Source organism: Peromyscus californicus, unplaced genomic scaffold (genome assembly GCF_007827085.1).
Source record: "Peromyscus californicus insignis strain IS unplaced genomic scaffold, ASM782708v3 Scaffold_9__1_contigs__length_137607984, whole genome shotgun sequence".
Lineage (NCBI taxonomy): Eukaryota > Metazoa > Chordata > Mammalia > Rodentia > Cricetidae > Peromyscus > Peromyscus californicus.
Genome location: NW_026294617.1, coordinates 34751500 through 34770054, shown reverse-complemented (window position 1 = coordinate 34770054; position 18555 = coordinate 34751500).

Below are 18555 nucleotides of genomic sequence, written 5' to 3'. Positions count from 1 at the left end.
TGCCACACTCTGCTTCTTCAAATTCTAGTGCAAAACTCAGCCCCCAGGGGTAAGTCAAGAGACTGGCAGAAACCAAGCCTGTTTTATTGAGACCAGAAGTCAAGGCCTCCATTTATCCTGTGACAAACCCAGAGTGATTTCTGCCAGGTGTCTAACTAATAGAGAGACTCCTCTAGTCTCCCCACCCCCCCCCACCCGCCTTGGACATGCTGTCAAGGTCATTTCATTTTCTACATGATTTATTTATTTTAATTCTATGTGTATGAATGCTTGCCTGTGTGTGTGTATGTGTACCACATGGGTGAAGTGGCCCTGGAGGCCAGAAGAGGATGTCATAACCTCTGGAACTGGAGTTACAGGTGGTTGTGAGCCACTGTGTCGGTGCTGGGCACCGAACCCAGGTTCTCTGCAGGAGAAGTGAGTGCTCTTATCCACAGAGCCATCTCTCCAGCCCTCTCAGAGTAACTTAGTAAGCATTTCACATAACTGAAGCACATCTTACCTTTGTCCTAGGGGCTTTACTTGAAAAATGAAGATGACATGTATAAAGAAACAAGATTGTACTTGACTGTTCTAGTAGGAAAGTCTCTAGACATCATTTACCCTCTCCCAAAACGAGAATACAAGTGACAAGTAAATGAATGGGGAATCTTAGCAGCACTCTGGCCACCAAGCTATGGCCATGTCACAGCAGGAAAGCCGGCTGGGTAACCCACACCAGGACCCTGACTAGAGTGAAGCCTAAGGCTGTCCCAAGGTAGCTTAAGCCTTTAGAAAACGTAATTCGTGTTCATTAAAAATTCCTAAATTTTAATGAAATGTAACCAGTAAGTACACAATTCAAGGAACTTTATTTGTATTTCTTTTAAAAACTAGTATTTCATTCTTTGAGAATTTCATACAAAGTATTTTGATCATATTCCATAATTTCTCCTAGATTCACCCTGACCTCCCCTCCCTGTCCAATTTCATGTTTTCTTTTAAATCCTGCCCCCCCAACCCCCCACCCTCCCACCCCCCCTCCCCCACCACCCCCACACTGCTGTTACATAACAGCTTCCTCCTAGGTTGAAACATCCCATCCTGCTGGAATCTCCTTAAGCAGGAAGGTAAATGGCTCAAAAAAAAGAAAAAAAGAATCCCTCTCAGACAAGCCAAGCTGTGAAGAAGCCTCTCAGGAGACCAGACCCCTGTCTGGAAGAGGTTTAGACCAGAGTCACTTGGGAAGGCCACTCTCCAACCTGTTGAGCTGCCTGAAGGCTGTGCAGGGTGCTTGAGTTTTCCCAGCTTTTCCCATGCTTCGGTGGGCTTTGGGGATTCAACTGCCTTCGAGTCATTTCTGCTCCTATAAGTAACCAACCCCTATAAAACTCAGCAAGTTAGACTTTGGGGTATCCAGACTTTGGTCTGTCATGGGCTCCCTATCTTGGGTAAGCAGACAGGTGTGGTGCACCTACCTCCCAAGGGTTAAGTTTTGTCATACAACACCAGTCCAATTTGTGTTGCCCAACTGCCCTGTAATGTCGTCTACCTACCAGGGTCACACCATTTAAAAACAAAACCTGATTATTTCTCTCCCAACAGAGGGTGCCGGTGGCTCCTCACCTGGACATTTTTGTCTGGCTTGAGCTTTCATGACCACTGTGAGTTCACACGGGCAGCCCACCCCGTTGTGTCCTTGAAGGACCACCCTCTCTGGCTCTGACACTCTTCATTCCTCTCTTCGTCAATGGTCCCTGAGCTTTGGGGGAAGGATGTGATCAGCGCATCCCACACAGGGTCTCACTAGGGAACCTTGGCTAGCCTGGAATTCACCATGTACACCAGGATAACCTCAAACTCACAGTGATCTGCCTGCCAGTGCCTCTCTAGTACTAGGAATTAAAGGTATGTGCCATCAAGTCTGGCTCAAGAAGTTTTTATAAATTGACATTATTCCCGATTATAAAAAGAAATTGACCTCCCAAAGTGACTAGAACTATATTGTTTCTCTCATGAAAATCAGAAATTGCTGGTCATCTCTTTCTAGCCCACTATATTATTTGCTTTGAGGTAAGCCAATGGAACACTAACTTACACAAGATCTTTCAAAACAATGACTTTAACTGCTTATTTATCTCTGGCATGGCACTCCAAACATGCTAAGGTCCAGGTTATAGGAGGTTTGGGACCTTTATAAGAACCAAGGGCCCCTTGTGAACCTGGTGAACCCTCCCTCTATAAACTCACAATTTCCTAAGGCTCTTTTCCCCTTTTCCTAAGAGAAATTTAGTTTCCCATAGATGAGCTCTCCCCAGCCCACTCTTCATTCCTCTCTTCGTCAATGGTCCCTGAGCTTTGGGGAAAGGATGTGATCAGCACATCCCATACAGGGTCTCACTATGGAACCTTGGCCATACCTCTGCTCCTCAAATGCAGCTGAGATCTACTTCCCTGAAGTTTTCCAGTTTGTCCCAAGTCCGCCTCTTACAGCACAGGGAACAAGTCTAACAGCCCTCACTAGTGCTTGATATTTCTCACCCCCGTTGTGGTCTCCTAAAGCCTTCTCAGTTACCCAGAAGCCTCAGCCTCCTGCTCTTTCTCATTATATAGTTGAAATCCCTGCAGCCACGTGGCTCTTGTCATCAGCTTCTAGGGACCTGAACATAGCAGAGCAAAGATGGTCCACCCAGGGAAGGCATTGACACACTTTCTAATGAAGGACCCCAACATCAAATCAGTGTCCCTGAAAAGCATACCATTGAGTCATATGCTGACTCAGCTAATGAATTAGAATCTCCTTGGCATTCAGGTGTAGGTCTTAAAATCCCTCATTCCATATCTGCTCAGTTACATTCAGAGGAGCCCAGTATTCTCTCTCAAATGTCCTGTAAGTTATATATTGTTCTTTGGTCTTCTTCCTGATCTGTGCTGTGAGATCCTTTTGGACTCTGATTGTAATGCCTTGCACCTGGGTAGCCCCTTCAGCTGCCCATCAGGCTGATGGGCAGAGCACCAAGGCCCTCATCTCAGTTGCTAATGAAAGCTTTCAACAGGAACATGGTCCCAGCATGCTCTGTCAGTGCCTTGCCCATGATCTCTCTGCAGGTAAATGGTGGATTTCCAGCGACTCAGTGCACTTGGGTAATTATATAGCTAGACAAATAAGTACAGAGAGGTCCAACAGTGTCTAAACTCACATTTGTAGACCTAGGATTACCTTCTTGGTGCCATGTTGAAGTCATGAATATCTACAGAGCACCTGATTTTGCAATCATCCATCCAATAAATAAGTTCTATATTTCTCCAACATGTCAGCCACTGTGTTGGCAAGAGTAACTCAATCATGAGAGAGGTATAAGAAACAGTTATAAGAAATTTATCCTGCTGTGGCAAAGCTTAGAGGGAGTCTCATGTTAAACCTATACTTACGCAAATCATCATTTAAGTCCTACGATGAAGGAGAGAATGAAAAGAGGTTTAATTTTCCCTTGCCCAGTGAAGAAGTAACATGTAAATAAAACCCAAAGCTAGCTTCACAACACAGGGTAGAGTACTCTTTCCATCAGAAGGACACCAGGGTGAAGTTCTGGTGGGAAGGTGGGTACTAGGGGAACACAAGCAGGAAGGGGCAGCTGGGGCCTGGTGGGAGGGAGAGTGGAGTACGGCCGGCCGCGGAGAAGGCTGGCAGGCACTGAGGCTTCAGGGTCTCCTAGGAAGCAAGGAGCATGACTCAAGGGTTTTAAGCAGAAAGACTGTTACAGTCCAATGTGAGCATTTAAAAGTGCTTCTAGCTTTTCTGGCTGCGCTAGAGAACAGTGGAGAACAGTGGAGAAGGCAAGAGTGTAAGAGCCACTTCAGTGTCCAGGTCAGAGTGGAGAGGAGAGGGTGAGGGAGATTTCAGTCATTACTCACAGATCCACACAGCTTTGGAAGCCTGTCGGTTAAATACGACATCTCTGAGTGTAAATTAGTGTCCTGTGGGTTTCCAGGCTGTCCTCGATGCAATAGTTTTGGAAAACATACTTCGAAAGCGTATATTTGTACACTTGGTGTGTGTTTATGTGTGTGCTCGCATGTGGAAGGCAGAGGGCAGCCTCAGGTGTTGCTCCTCAGGGCATCAGGCCCTTGTTTCATGAGACGAGAATTTGTCATTATCCCTGGGACTTGCTGTTAAGGCTAAGCTGCTTGGTCAGGACACCCAAGGATCCCCCTGTCTCAGTGCCAGGGTTACAAGGGCAGGCCACCAAGCCCTGTGTTTTAAATGATGCTGATGCTAATGATTGAGCTTAGGTCTTCATGCCCTCACAGAAAACAATTTACTGACCGAGCTGTCTAGGGCTAGTCTCCTCTATGGAGTAGTCCCTCAAATAATGAAGGATTTAAGGATCCTAAAATTAACCTAAAAATAGCTGCTACTTAGAGTGGAATTTTATTTGACTACCTTCTGCCAGAAGTTTGTTAAAGAGACAAATAATTCACTCACTGTATTCATGAAAGCACTTCTATTAAAATCTGCATCTTTGCTAATTAGCATGTCCTGTGAACTCTCAGTGATCCTATCGAGCACAAATATAACACGAAAGAAATCATAACAACTGGGTTAACACACTGGGGTGCAGCAAATTTCACCAGAAACACCACAAATTTTTGAACCTAAGGCTCAGAAAATAGTAAATATCCTTTCACTGGATCTTTCCACCAAATGAAGAATTTCATCAATAAAGTCAAAGAGCCTTGAGCAGGTTTTTAACTAATCCCAAGGTGTCTAGTAGAATATAAAGTTTAACTAAATTTAATTTTTCTTTAGTGTAATTTCAAATTTTAGAAATAGATTTGTGTGTATGTATGTGTGTGCTAAGTGTGTTGAGTACACAAGTGTGTGAGTGCACTTGCCTGTGAAGCTATGTGTGGAAACAAGAGGCTTACATCAGGCTATCTTTCTCAGTCATTTCTCTTCCTTATTTTTGATGCAGGATCAAACACCTCCAAGATCTGTCTATCTCTAAGCCCCACTGCTGGAGTTATTAGAGCATGCTGCCACACCCAGAGTCTTTACATGGATGCCAGGGATTTAAACTCATGGCCTCATGCTTTTGCCTCAAGTACTTTACCCATTGAGTCATTCTCTAGCCCTTGAAACAGATTCTTAAAAGTATCTTCCAGGCATCAAAACACTGTGTCAGAATATAAGATTCATTGTGAAGAACTTCCCAGTTGAGTTTCAAAAAAAATCATATAATGTTTAATTCAGTTTATAATGTTATGTTGAGCCCCAGGCATGCCTGACTTGGGTGCATGCAGTCTGTGGGCCTTGGGCCAGACGATCTTGTAAGGGAGTAAGGTGTGTAGCTCAGTGGGAGAGCACTTGCATAGGCCCTGGGTTCAAGCTTCAGTTTTGGGAAAAAGTAATGGGACTCTTACTATAATTCCAATGCTGATAAATTTGAAAAAAATCAAAACATGTGTACGTTTTTCTAAGCTGTTTCTTCCAAATGTACATAAGACAAAACTGTAATTTTAAATTTAAAAATGTGGGATGATATTATAATAATGCTTGGCATTTTCCACCTAATAATTAACTCAAAACACATCAGATATAACAAAAAATGTGGATGCTATAAAACCTCTCAAACAAATTATGAAGGAAATAAACTCTTTGTGACCTCTGGCTACACAGAGGTTATTTAAAGAAAATGCAAATTGTGAACCATACAGAAGTCACTAACTTGACTTCCACAAACTTTTAAAACTTGCACTCTTATACAACTCTTAAGAAAAAGAAAAGTATATAAAGTATAAATTTTTTCCAAAGCATGTTGATAAAAGTCTCAATTTCAGAATAAAGATCCCTTAGAGGTCAACGATAAAAACAGGGGGATATTCTAATCAATACACCACACAAGAGGACATAAGAATATTCAACATCAGTCACCAGGAGAATGCAAAACAAAACCACAATGAGACACCAATACAGCCCCAACAGCAACCCACAGTAAGACGCATGGAGTGCTGGAGAGGAAAAAGAGCCTCTGCTGGAACTTGTCACTGTCGCTCTCAACATACAAAGTAACACAAATATGTTGAAAAGTAATTTGCTGGTTTCTCAAGTATACAACCACTCTGCTACCCAACAATTCCAATCCTAGGCATGAAGGCTGGCAAGCAAATTTTCATGGAAGTTTTATTCATAGTGGCTAAAATTTATCCAAATGTCCAGGTAATGGTGAATGGATAAACAAATTGTGGCATAGCCATACAATAAATACTATTCAACTATATTTAAAATGGGCAAACAGGACCACACAATGCACAATGCCATGGCTCTCAAACAGAAAAATAAGATATTAAGTGAAGGAAGTCTGGCCCAAGACAGTTTACTCTTAACTCTAATTTATATATATACACTAGAAAATGAAGAAAAAAATCAGTGGTAACAGGGGCTGTAGCTGGGAGAAAGTTGGCTGTAAAGGACACACACGAAGTTTGGGGGATAAAGGAAATATTCTATATCATCATTGGATTCTGGCTACATGGCAGCATCCATTTGTCACAACTCGCCACATTACATACCCCAAATTTGTAATTTTAAACACATATAAGTTGTAGCTCAATGGAGCTGATTAAAATTTCCATATGTCAAATACAAAGTCAAAAGACAACGACAGATTCGGAAAAAATATTTGAAACCCATAGGACCAACAAAAGCTTCTGATTCCTAACTGAAAGTTCAGGTTACTGTAAACAAGACTAAGATGAACTTCATTTTCTCTCATTGGCCTGGCATTTACAGGAGAGACAGATAAGAATTTCTGGTGAAAATGTGAGGGACAGAGATCCTGATACAACTGTGATATTCTCTTTGGAAAGCAAATTGTGAGTAAACAGAGCCTTGGATCCAGGAGACACCATCCTACAGAATTAAAAGCATCTATTTGAAGACTTTGTACACAGATACTAATTTCTGGACTTTCCCAATTTGTAAAAAGGGAAATGTCTGAGTATAGAGCTACAGAATATAGTGAGCTATAGAATATCACACTGCTACTGAGGACGTGTGTTAGGCTGTGTGTACTGATGGGAATGAATACACTATTCTGGTCTATGGAAAGCAGAGCTGTAGAAATGCATACAATGTAAACATTATTTGGCAATGAAGATAAAGAAAACCTGTATTAAGTATCTGTTTGCATAAGATCCTGTGAGTTTATAAGATTAAAAAGATAAGCATTCACCTGAAGGTACCACTTGGAGAGGAGAGACGGGTTGTCGCACCTTTCTCCACACATCCTTCTGTTAATCTCCTGTTGCCATGGACACTGGCTGCTTCGATAGTCTGGAAAGGAAATAGTTCTGAGAACTGGGCATATGAAACTTATGCTTTCCCTCTTCTTGTTGGGAACTTTCAAAACCCTAGTGCACCACAGAGGCGTGTGACAGGGACTCGGGAACTGAGTCCGTCCTTAGTTCCAATAAAATTGGCGGTCACAAGATAGGATTGCAGGGATTTTTGTTGGTGTTATCATTTGTTTTTAATTCAGAAGGTGTGGTTCAAACAGCAAATATACACAGAGGCGGGAAAGAAGCTAGATCGGTTGACCTGAGGGCTCTTTGCTTCAGCTCTCACAGTTTTAAGGCGAAGCATGGGTAACTTGAAACACTGACCAGGAAACTGCAAAGAGCTGTGACCTCGGAGAGCTATACTCTCAGGGTGTTCCTGTTTCAATGTCTGGTACTAGACAGAGAAAGAAAACATTTAGATATACAAGCAGGGCTTCATATGGATCTGTGAGCTAACTATCCAAACCTGAAACTTACTTATCAGTTCAGTCTAAATCGAAACAAGACATGTAGGGGAAAATTAACTAAATCCTCACTGAGGAAACATGCCATGAACATGGGTGTCATGAAGCTGGACTTTCCTGAGGACTATAGATGGATGGTTTTAAAATGGTATGAAGACAAAATAGACCAGTCAAGGAGTATTATGAATAAACATGAGCAGGAACCAAAGAGAAACAAAACTAAAATGAGCTCTGGTAAGTATGATCAACTACAAGATAAAAAAAAAATGCGTATGGAGTCTAGAGAGATGGCTCAATGGTTAAGAACACTGGCTGGACTTCCAGAGGACCCAGGTTCAATTCCCAGCATTCACATGGAAACTTACAATTGTCTGTAACTCCAGTGTGAGGGGAGGAGTCTGGAGAGATGGCTCAATGGTTAAGAACACTGGCTGGACTTCCAGAGGACCCAGGTTCGATTCCCAGCATTCACATGGAAACTTACAATTGTCTGTAACTCCAGTGTGAGGGGAGGAGTCTGGAGAGATGGCTCAATGGTTAAGAACACTGGCTGGACTTCCAGAGGACCCAGGTTCGATTCCCAGCATTCACATGGAAACTTACAATTGTCTGTAACTCCAGTGTGAGGGGATCCAGTTCCTTCTTCCGGCCTCTGCAGTCTTTGCACGTGTGGTGCACATAAACTTATGAAGCCCACACATATACATAAAAATAAATAGAAAAAGCATGATGGTTTATGCATTTATAACTAAAGAGATAGAAAAAAGATTAAAATTGCAGGTAATGATTTAAAACTGGGCTTATGAAAAGGATTGCAAGAAGGGGTTATTTCAAAAAACCAAATATATCTTTAAAAATTACTAAAAATCTAAACAACGGCTTTATTAGCATATCTGGCAAAGCCGAAGGAAAGACTTAGAACACTAGAAAGTTGATTTAAAAAGTTAATCTCCGATGTAACACAGAGAGACAAAGAGATGGAAGACAGTAAATAAAAAATAAGAGTCACAATTGAAAAGGTAGAATGCTCAAAAATATTATCTAGATAAAGTGCCAAAAGAGATATGAGAGACAGAATTGGAGAGGAAATGCTTGAAAACATGGCTGAACATTTTAAGAATTAATGAGTGATATTAAACTCTAAATATGACATCCCTAAAATGTGAGAATATAAACTAAATGAATGTGTAAATGGCTATAGTAAAACTGAAGATCGCTGAAGCAGAAGGATGAGCCTTGAGCAGGAAGAGTATCCGTTCACTCACTGGTTCTACGCTGGCTTCTCTGCTTCCTTATTAAATTCATCAGGAATCTTCAGACAATACTTACTGAACTTTGATGGCCATTCAGAAGCATGCAGAAAGTTAACAAACTATTTGAGTTACTACTACATACACTCCTTCCATTTAAAGTTGACCTTGTTTCAGCTTTATAAATGCATGTCTTAACAGTCTATTTAATGTCACATCTTCATGGATTTTGTTGGTAGTTTTTGCTACATCAAATGTCCCCAAGAACAGCATCAGTGTTTGGAAGGGAAGTCACCAGGACAGATATGTTAAAGATGGTGTCTTTAGGGGCTGGAGAGATAGCATGGTGGTTAAGAGCACTGGCTGCTCTTGCGGAGGACCTGGGTTCAGTTCTGAGCACCTACATGGCTCACAGACATCTGTTAACTCCCAGGGGAATCTGACACCCTCTTCTGGCTTCTGTGGGTAGTGTATGCACATGGTATGCATAGATCCAAGCTGACACTTGTACATCAAATCAAATAGTAAATAAAAGTTGGTGTCTTTAAATAGAAACACACATCAAGTAATGTTTATGTTAGTTACTTGATGAAATGTGATCAGAAGCTCATGGGAACACGACCTGAGTTTTCATTGGTCACAGTGGCCAGGTATCTGCTAATTCAGGGTTCACAGTGAGTTTATAAAATGTAAGAACTGCAAATGTTGATTAGCACCTGCTCTAAAAAGGAAGGAAATGGAATCCAAGCAATAGTGGGATGGCCACTGTTTATCCTGCATACCAAAGAAAATTATTCTCAAGAATGAGATTTGCACAAAACGATTTTTCAGAGAACTTAAAGCTAAAATAATTACTTCCTTTAAGTTCTCACTTTAAGAAAATTCTGCACAAAATGCATTTCTAGAATAAGTAAATGTATGTATGCTGGTATCAATATAAGTGAATAGCAATGAAAGTCATATACTAAATAGGAAAAACTCTCTAGAAAGAGAGAAGATTAATATCTAGGATCTATAAAGAACTCAAAAACTTAAGTGAAAAGCCAAGCCCAAAACATTCACTCAATGAATAGGCAAACAAATTGAACAGATAGTTCTCAGTCATTATGTGAAAACGTGTTCAGCATCTTCGGCCATCCTGGTAAGGATTCAGAGGAAAGTGAACTCTTTACCTTGCTGGTAGGAGAATAAACTGTTGCAGCCGCCATGGAAATAAAAAACCTAAAACCAGAACTGTCATACAGTCCAGCTAATCTTGGGAATATATGCAAAGGACTCTAGGTCAGCACGCTGCAGAGACACTTACAGACCTGTGTTTATGGCAGCATTGTCCACAAGACACCAGATGGGATCCAACCTAGATGTCTGTCAACATATGAATGGATAAAGAAACTATCTAGTAAGTTGAGAGATGCACTACCCCATCGTGGTTGCTGGTGGATGTAGGAAGGCCCAGGCCACTGTGGGCGTTACTGTCACGGGACAGGGAGCCCTGCAATGCATAAAAGAGCTAGTGAAATAGAGTCACTAAGCAGCTCTCCCCCACGCTTCCTGCCTCTGCTCCTGCTTATGGTCCTGTCCTGACTTCCTGCCCTCGTGGACCGTTACCTGGAAGTGTAAGGTGAAATAAACCCTCTCCTCCCCAAACTGCTTTTTCAGTCGTGATGCTCACTGCAGAAACTGAAAGGAGACTAGAACTGCTACCAATAAAGAAGCAAAAATCTGCCTCCTCAAGAACTCAGTGTTCTTCCTAAAATTAGAGGTTCATCAATAATCAAATTCCACAGACCCTTCCACAAATAGCTCTGGTATTTCTAACTGGTTTTCCAAATTAAAACCCAAACAAGCAAAGGAAAGGGGGAAAAAGATCAGAGAAACATCTAATTTCATAGAATCAATAAAGAAAGATCAGTGAAATCAAAAGTTTTGGGAAAACATAAGGTTGCTAATCCTGCAGAGACAAGGTGTACAAAGCAGGGGAGAGATCACAAACAATTACCAACTGCAGCTGTGTGGAAGGGTCTGTCACCACAGATTTTATAAAGATGAAGAGAATAATTAGGAAATACTATGACTAACTTTATGGAAATGATCAGAGCTCATTCAAGAAGAAATAAATACCTGAAGTAATCCCGTATTCAGGATATTGAAGTTGTTCTTTAAAAAGCCTTCCTACAGAGAAATTTCCAAGTCCAAATGGTTTTACTGATAAGTTATATGAAATAATTAAAGAATAGTTAATACAAACACTTCCAGAAAAGCAAAGAATAAATAATTTCTAGGGACAGTATCAAATCCAGAGAGAGAGAGAGAATAGAGAATAAGCCACTCCTGATGATAGATGCAAAATTTCTAAACTAAGTTTTAGGAAATCAGCAATACAAAGGATTATATTTCATAGCTTGTAGAGTCAAGTGGGTCTTAGTCTTATCCCAAGAATGTAAAGTCAATTTAACATTTACAAATCAAGCAATGTATTTACTCTGTAGGAAAAAAGGAAAACAAAATTTTAAATTCTATAATCATTTAATAGGCCAGAGAAGCATTTAACAAATCCTAATATCCATTCACCCATGTTGAGTGTTTCTTAGCATATGCACTAAGTTCATGAGATGGTCTCCACATAAGAAGGGCACCTCCAAAAACACACAGGTATATGCAATAGTAAAAGACTGAATGCTTTGTCCTGAGATCATAAACAAGACCAGAAATTCAACCCTTTTTAAAAAAAAATATTTTATGTTTTAATCCTGTGTGTGTATGTGTGTCTGTGTACATGAGTGCAAGTCCCCTCAGAGGCCAGAGGCACTGGATAGATGCTCTAGTGCTGGAACTACAGATGTTTGTGAGCCACCCGACATGGGTGCTAGGGTCCGAAAGCACCTGCAAGAGCCTCCAGTGCTCCCAACTGCTGAGCCACGTCTCCAGCCAGATTCCAGTCCTTACCATTTCTCTCAACATTAAGCCAGAGGCACAGCTATCCACCACGCATAAGGCAGCACAGTATGATGATATTTAGAAATACTTAGGAATAAAAACATAAGTAAATAGCAGCATAATTATGATCAGCTCAGAGAAACCGGGTAAGAAAAATAACTGCTCCATGGTTCCACTCAGACAAAGTCAAGAAAACACACAATGTGGTCAGGGGCTTCCTTCCTTGCATGGGGTCAAGTTCAGAAAACAGGAGTCAGGTGTGCTGCACACCTGTAGCCCCAGGCGGAGTCAGGAGGATTGGTGCAGGTTGGAGACCAAGCCTGGACTCCATAGTGAACTCCAGGCTAGCCAAGGCTGTGGCCGAGACTGTCGGGTGGGTGGGTGGGTGGGTGGGTTGTAAGAATGCGTCCATGTTCTCCTAACACTTTCTGTTCTGGTCTCTGCTGTTTCTTTGCCATGCTTGAGTGCAGGCTAAAAGTGAACGAATCACCCCAAAGACATGAAATACTTCTAAAATAAAAGCAAGGCAGGGATTTCTTCTAAGAGGCTCTATAAAAAGAGCCCTGTGGGAGAAAGCAGTATCTTAAATCTTTGTGGCAGATGCAGCAATCAACTCCAGAAGACTCCTTCAGCTCCAATCAATACACATACAGACCTGGCAGCACGTCACAGGTGAGTTCTGCAGGGACCAGCGTCGGGGGCCTGCACAGCCCACTGTCAGTCCAGGGTGAGCCAGCCAGGCTTTAACTGCTGCTGTAATAAAACACCATGGCCAAAACCAACTTGGGAAGGAAAGGGTTGACTTCATCTTACACTTTACACTCCACCGTGAAGGGAAGCCAGGAAGGGAAGGAACTCAAGGCAGGAACTGGAACAGAGGTCACGGGGCAACACTGATTACTGGATTGCTCCCTACAGACTGCCCAGTCTGCTTTCTTATATAGCCCAGGGCCACCTACCCAGGTGATTTTGGCCCTCCAACCTCAGTCATCAATCAGGAAATGACCTATAGACTTGCCCACACGCCAATTTGACAGGCAGTCCACAAGAGAATCCCCTTCCAAGGGGTGTCAAATTGACTGTCAGGATCAGCTTCCTCAAGGCATGACCCTTTTAGATAGCACAGGGCCCGATTTTGTGGGAGTCAATTTGAAATTTGTTTTTTGTTTGTTTGTTTGTTTAATCTTGGTTTTAGCTGACACATTGTAACATTCTAGTGAGATCATGCAGTTTGTCCTTCTGGGCCTGGCTTGTTTCACTAAGCATAATGTCTTCCAATTCAATCTATGTTATCATAAATGACAGGCCTTCATTCTCTGTTGTGAGGCAGCAACTCTTGGTGTATCTAGCACCTGGACTATGTCTACTCATTCACCAATGAGTATTTAGCTTGATTTGGTATTTCAGTGACATATGACTTGGTGTGGTAGTGCACACCTTCAATCCCAGCATTCAGGAAGCAGAGCCTGGGGGATCCTTATGAGTTCAAAGGCTAGCCTGGTTTACAGAGTGAGTTCAAGACTAGCCAAGGCTGCATAGTGAGCCCCTGTCTCAAATAAATAAACAAACGAGAGAAGATGCCAGCATTCCAAGGGGAGATGGGAGGTGGAGACAGAAGAATCTCTTGGAAGCTGGAGGGCATCCTGGTGGGAACAAGAGAGATCCTGCCTTGAACAAGGAGGAAGGTGAGAATTGTTCTTGGCTTTCTGACCTTCATATGCACATCACAGCACGAGTACTCGTGTTCTCTCTCTCTTTCTCCTCTTCTCCTCCCTCCCATGCACAGGGAGGCACAAATACTTGCTTTTTGTTTTTGTTTTTATTTAAGTGTTAGTGTGTATATGGCATATGCATATGAGCACCCAAGAGACAAGAAGAGAGCCTGGGGGCTGGAGAGATGGCACAGAGGTTAAGAGTACTGACTGCTCTTCCAGAGGTCCTGAGTTCAATTCCCAACAACCTCATGGTGGCTCACAACCATCTGTAATGAGATCTGGTGCCCTCTTCTGGTGTGCAGGCAGAACACTGTATACATAATAAATCTTCAGGTTCCCCTTGAAGTAGAGGTATAAACAGATGTGAGCTGCCCAACATGGGCGCTGGGAACTGAACTCACACACTCTAGAAGAGAAGCACTGTTAACCACTGAGCCATCTCTCCAGCCCATGAGTTAAAAGATTTTTTAATTTCACATGTATGAGTATCCACCCGCCTGTGTGTATGTGCACTGTGTCATGAAAATTTTTAGCTGTTTTTAAAAGTTATTTTGTGTGTCAGGAAGGTTTGCATTTTGAGCGAACGTTTTACATTTTTATCATTTATAGTTCTCATAATCAGGAACTCTTAGTTTTTTTCTTACTTAACAAGTATTTCTTCTTGCACCACCATCTCTATTTTGTGTTATTAACTCTTCACAGAGATGTTAATTTTCCATCACTTGCTGACGTTCCCCTGGTTCCCTGTTAGATGAATAAGCTCCATAGGATTCCCAGAAAGGGCACTGCTTGAGCTGTTGCACACACAGACTGTTCTTTGAATAGTTTTGGTAATTGCGGGCCACCTTAGCTATGTTAAGGGATTCTGGCACTGCCTTTCTTTTCCCTGGGCTTCTTGGAAGCCTTGTTTTGTGACGAATGTCCTGAAAGTTGCACTTAGGGAATATGATCACAGTCTGGTTCTCATACAAACAACTAGGTTTCTTCTTCTTAGCAGTCCTAAGAACTTTCCTGGTCTCCTAGGATATACATCAGAGTTGATCCTTGTAGATGCCTGGCCAGCTTGTTCATCCAAGAACTAGTTATCTTCTTATTTGTAGAATGAGTTCTTACATTTTATTTTATAACATTATTGTGTAGGTTATTTTGTTTCTTAGGAAACTCTGTTAATGTGTATGTTGGCCTTTTCTTGTCTGCTGGTTATGTCATTTTTTTCCTAATGATCTTTTTGCTTTTCTGGTCTCACTTTAATTTTCTTTGTTGTTTTCCTGTCTTGATGTCTGTCTTAGTTAAGGTTTTTATTGCTGTGAAGAGACATCATGACCACAGCAACTCTTACAAAGAAAACATTTCATTGGGGTGACTTGCTTACAGTTTCAGAGGTTCAGTCCATTATCATCATGACGGGGAACATGGCAGTGTGCAGGCAGACATGGTGCTGGAGCTGAGAGTGCTCCATCTTGCAGGCAGCAGGAAGTCGACTGACTCACTGGACATTATCCTGAGCATAGGAAACCTCAAAGTCCACCCCCACAGTGGCACACTTCTTCCAGCAAGGCCAAACCCACTCCCACAAAATCACACATCCTAATGGTGCTGCTCCTTATGAGATTATGGGGGCCAATCAACACTCAAATTACCACAACGTCTTTTATCATATTTACATTTAACTACCTTCTCTCTTGATCTCTTAAAGCTTATCCCATAATTTATTTCTGAAATCAGTCACTGTAAACCAAAAAGAATATCACTATCAAGCAGACAACAGGCATTAGTGGGCAGATCCACCTACAGAACTCCCTAGCCTCTGGGCTAGTTGGTGAGGGCACCCAGACCATAGACACGGTCTCTGTTCTCAGAGAGGCAGACCAATGTGCTAACAATCAGAGATGCAGCAATTTAAAAGTGTATAGAGCACGGTGGACCAGTTCAGTCTAGATGGGGGACTGTGAAAGGCTTTTAGATAAAGGCACATAGCAAGTGGTATTAGAATGAGGATGCGCGTGACCTGCACATGATTATGATCTATGCTGGGTCCCTGAATCCACTGATGGCTGTAGACAGGAGGCCCAGGAGACCTGCTTGTCATCCACCCACCTCTGCATGTTCCAAACCTTTGCTCCGTCACTCACATCCTCTCCTCCTCACCTGTGAGATTCCCTTTGTGCTCCAGGATCTTCGCAGAGTTTTAGTGTTTCCCGTGATAATCTTAATAAGCAGACAGGGAAATAGCTCCAATCTTCTAAAGCCACCTGAGCATCCACCTGTCTTTAAAGGAATCTAAATCTACTTTGAAAGGTGACGAGCAGAGCTGGAGAGACGGCTCAGTGGTTAAATGCTTCCTGTACAAGCATGAAGACCCGAGTTCAATTCTGGCACTCACCTAAAAGCCAGGCATGGCCGCGTATTCCTGTACCTCTGGCACTGCAGGGTGAAGACAGGCAGATCTTGGGAGCTCACTGGACCAGCTATTCTAGTGAAACATTGATTTCCAGGTTTAGTTAGAGCCCGTCTCAAAAAATAAGACGGGAAAGTTATTGAGAAAACAACTCCATGTCAGCCTCTTGTCTCTATACATGCCTACTGAGGTGAGAACACAGGAATATTTACTGGTATAAATGTATAAAAAGAATCATGGGGCTAGAGAATGTCTTGGTGGTTAAAAGCACCAGTTGCTCTTGCAGAGGACCTGGGTTCAGTTCCCAGCACCCAGATGGTAGGTCATGACCATCTGTAATTCCAGTTCCAGGAGATGTGACGTTCTCTTCTGGCCTCTGTGAGCACTGTGTGCACATGGCACACATAATACATGCAGAAAAGCACTCATACACATAAAGTAAATAAGTCTTATAAAGAAAAAAACCTTAATAAATAAATTCATAAAAATCAGTCATACAAATCCAAACCTTATTATAGAAATATGGCATGCTATGAATGTGAAATGCTTAGAAGAAATACAAATAGCATGCATATATAAATATATACGTGTGTGTACTTGAATATACATACATAGTATGCTAAAATAAAAACTAAAAGTAAATAACAACAATAACGTGAGTTACTGTATAGTATTAGATCAATAAAAGGCAGGACCATACTCTATCAAGTGCCTATCAAGATTGGGGGAGACAGAACCCTGACACACGGCCCGTGAAGATAAAAATGGTTACAGGGCCGAGTGACTTTCAGGGCAGAAACTGAGACGGTGAGAGCTAAGCACAGGCTCATGGAGAGCTCAAGGCAGCTTAAGCCACTTCCATGGGGACTGTAAGCTTCCTCCTCTGTCTCAGCCGAAGTGTCCTGGAGAGCTCTGATGTAATCCCTAACCGTGATGGAGGAAAGGTTAACAAAGCCAGGACCCGGGAATTCAATCAAAGCTCATTTTCCCTTGCACTGAGGTGGAAATAGACAGGTTTGTTACCGACATGAAGTGAGTTTCTTGGAGTCCCACACATGATCAGAAAGCCATTTAAATGTAAAGGCTTATCTTAGAATTGAGGGCTAGGGTTTTGCAGCCTGTCAGGGGTAACTCGTGTGAGTGACTTCCACAGCCTGGAAGTCTGTCACTGTCTTCCTGGTCAGAAAGTGGGAACGAACTGTGAGATCGGCACCTGTGAAGGTAGTGGATAGTTCTGCCCGGGAGACCAGGGCGTTTCTGAGCTGTAGCATGGTCTCCAACCCCTGGGGAAGAGCTGAGCCCTCCACTTCAATCCTGTTTCAAATGCAGAAGCCTTTGCGGAGCTAGGCCAGGCGCCACCCAGTGGGTGGTGTCAAGATGACTAATCACTAATTACATCCTAGGAGTGACAGCAGAGGCGGGTGAGGCTGGGCGTCCAGCTGTCAGGCGAAAGGGCAGAGGTCAGGAGGGAGTGGCTGGTGACAGGTGCAGCTGAGGGCGGGGTGGGGGTGAGGGGGACTGGCAGCCCCAGCGAGGCCAGGAGGCGGTTGTGAGGTTCGCGGGGCACAGTCTGGAAGCTCTTCAATGCAGGCGCCGCCTTCTCCTGGTTCCCAAATAGCCATGACCCCGGTGCCCTCACTCCAACCCTGCCCCAGCCAAGCCTCTTCAGGGCTCGGTCTGTCTTCTCAGGACTGAGCTAGCCAGACCCACAACAGCTGCTCAGGCCACGTGAGACCCACAAGGTCTGAAGCAGCACAAAAAGGGATGAATATGTCTATTCAGGAATTCACAGGATGCGCGGTTTCCACACGACTGGATTGGGGCATGTAAAACACCCTGGGCTGGTAATAAACACTTTTGTGAGTTGGATTTTCAAAATAAGTCATGGCTTCCCCGACTCTATCTGACATCACCCCTACTTATGTTCTGAAGAAGTTCTAGAAACCGCGCATGTCAGACCCCTGGCCATTAGGGCGCTAGTGTGCGTTTTTGCTACCTCTTCAACACAAGTGGCTTGATTTTGTGCTTCCCTGAGCAATTTTCTGTAATTGAGAATCCCTGATCTAAGAGCAGACAAAATACACCAGTCAACCAGTACTATCGTGGAAAACAACGGTTTTTTAAAAAGTGGATTAAATTCCTACACCCTCCCCGTGACCAGCTCTTTAAAATAAGAAATCCTTTAAAATGGAAAAGCAACCATGTGTGGAAGATAAGGAACAACAGACAAAAAAAATTTACCTCACCATATTTCAGAGACATAAGCTTTCCATTTGGGCCCTTAGATCCTTCGAAAAATGATGCAAATTTGACATCGCATCCTGCTTGTGGGCGTTGGCGGCAGAAATGAAGGCAGGCATACAAAAGGTGAGGCTTCCACCGCTGTGAGGCCTCTGAGCGAGGACCTGAACGAAATGTTAGACATGCAGGGTCTGCAAGTAAGTGGTTCCCTGAGAAAGAACTGTAAATGT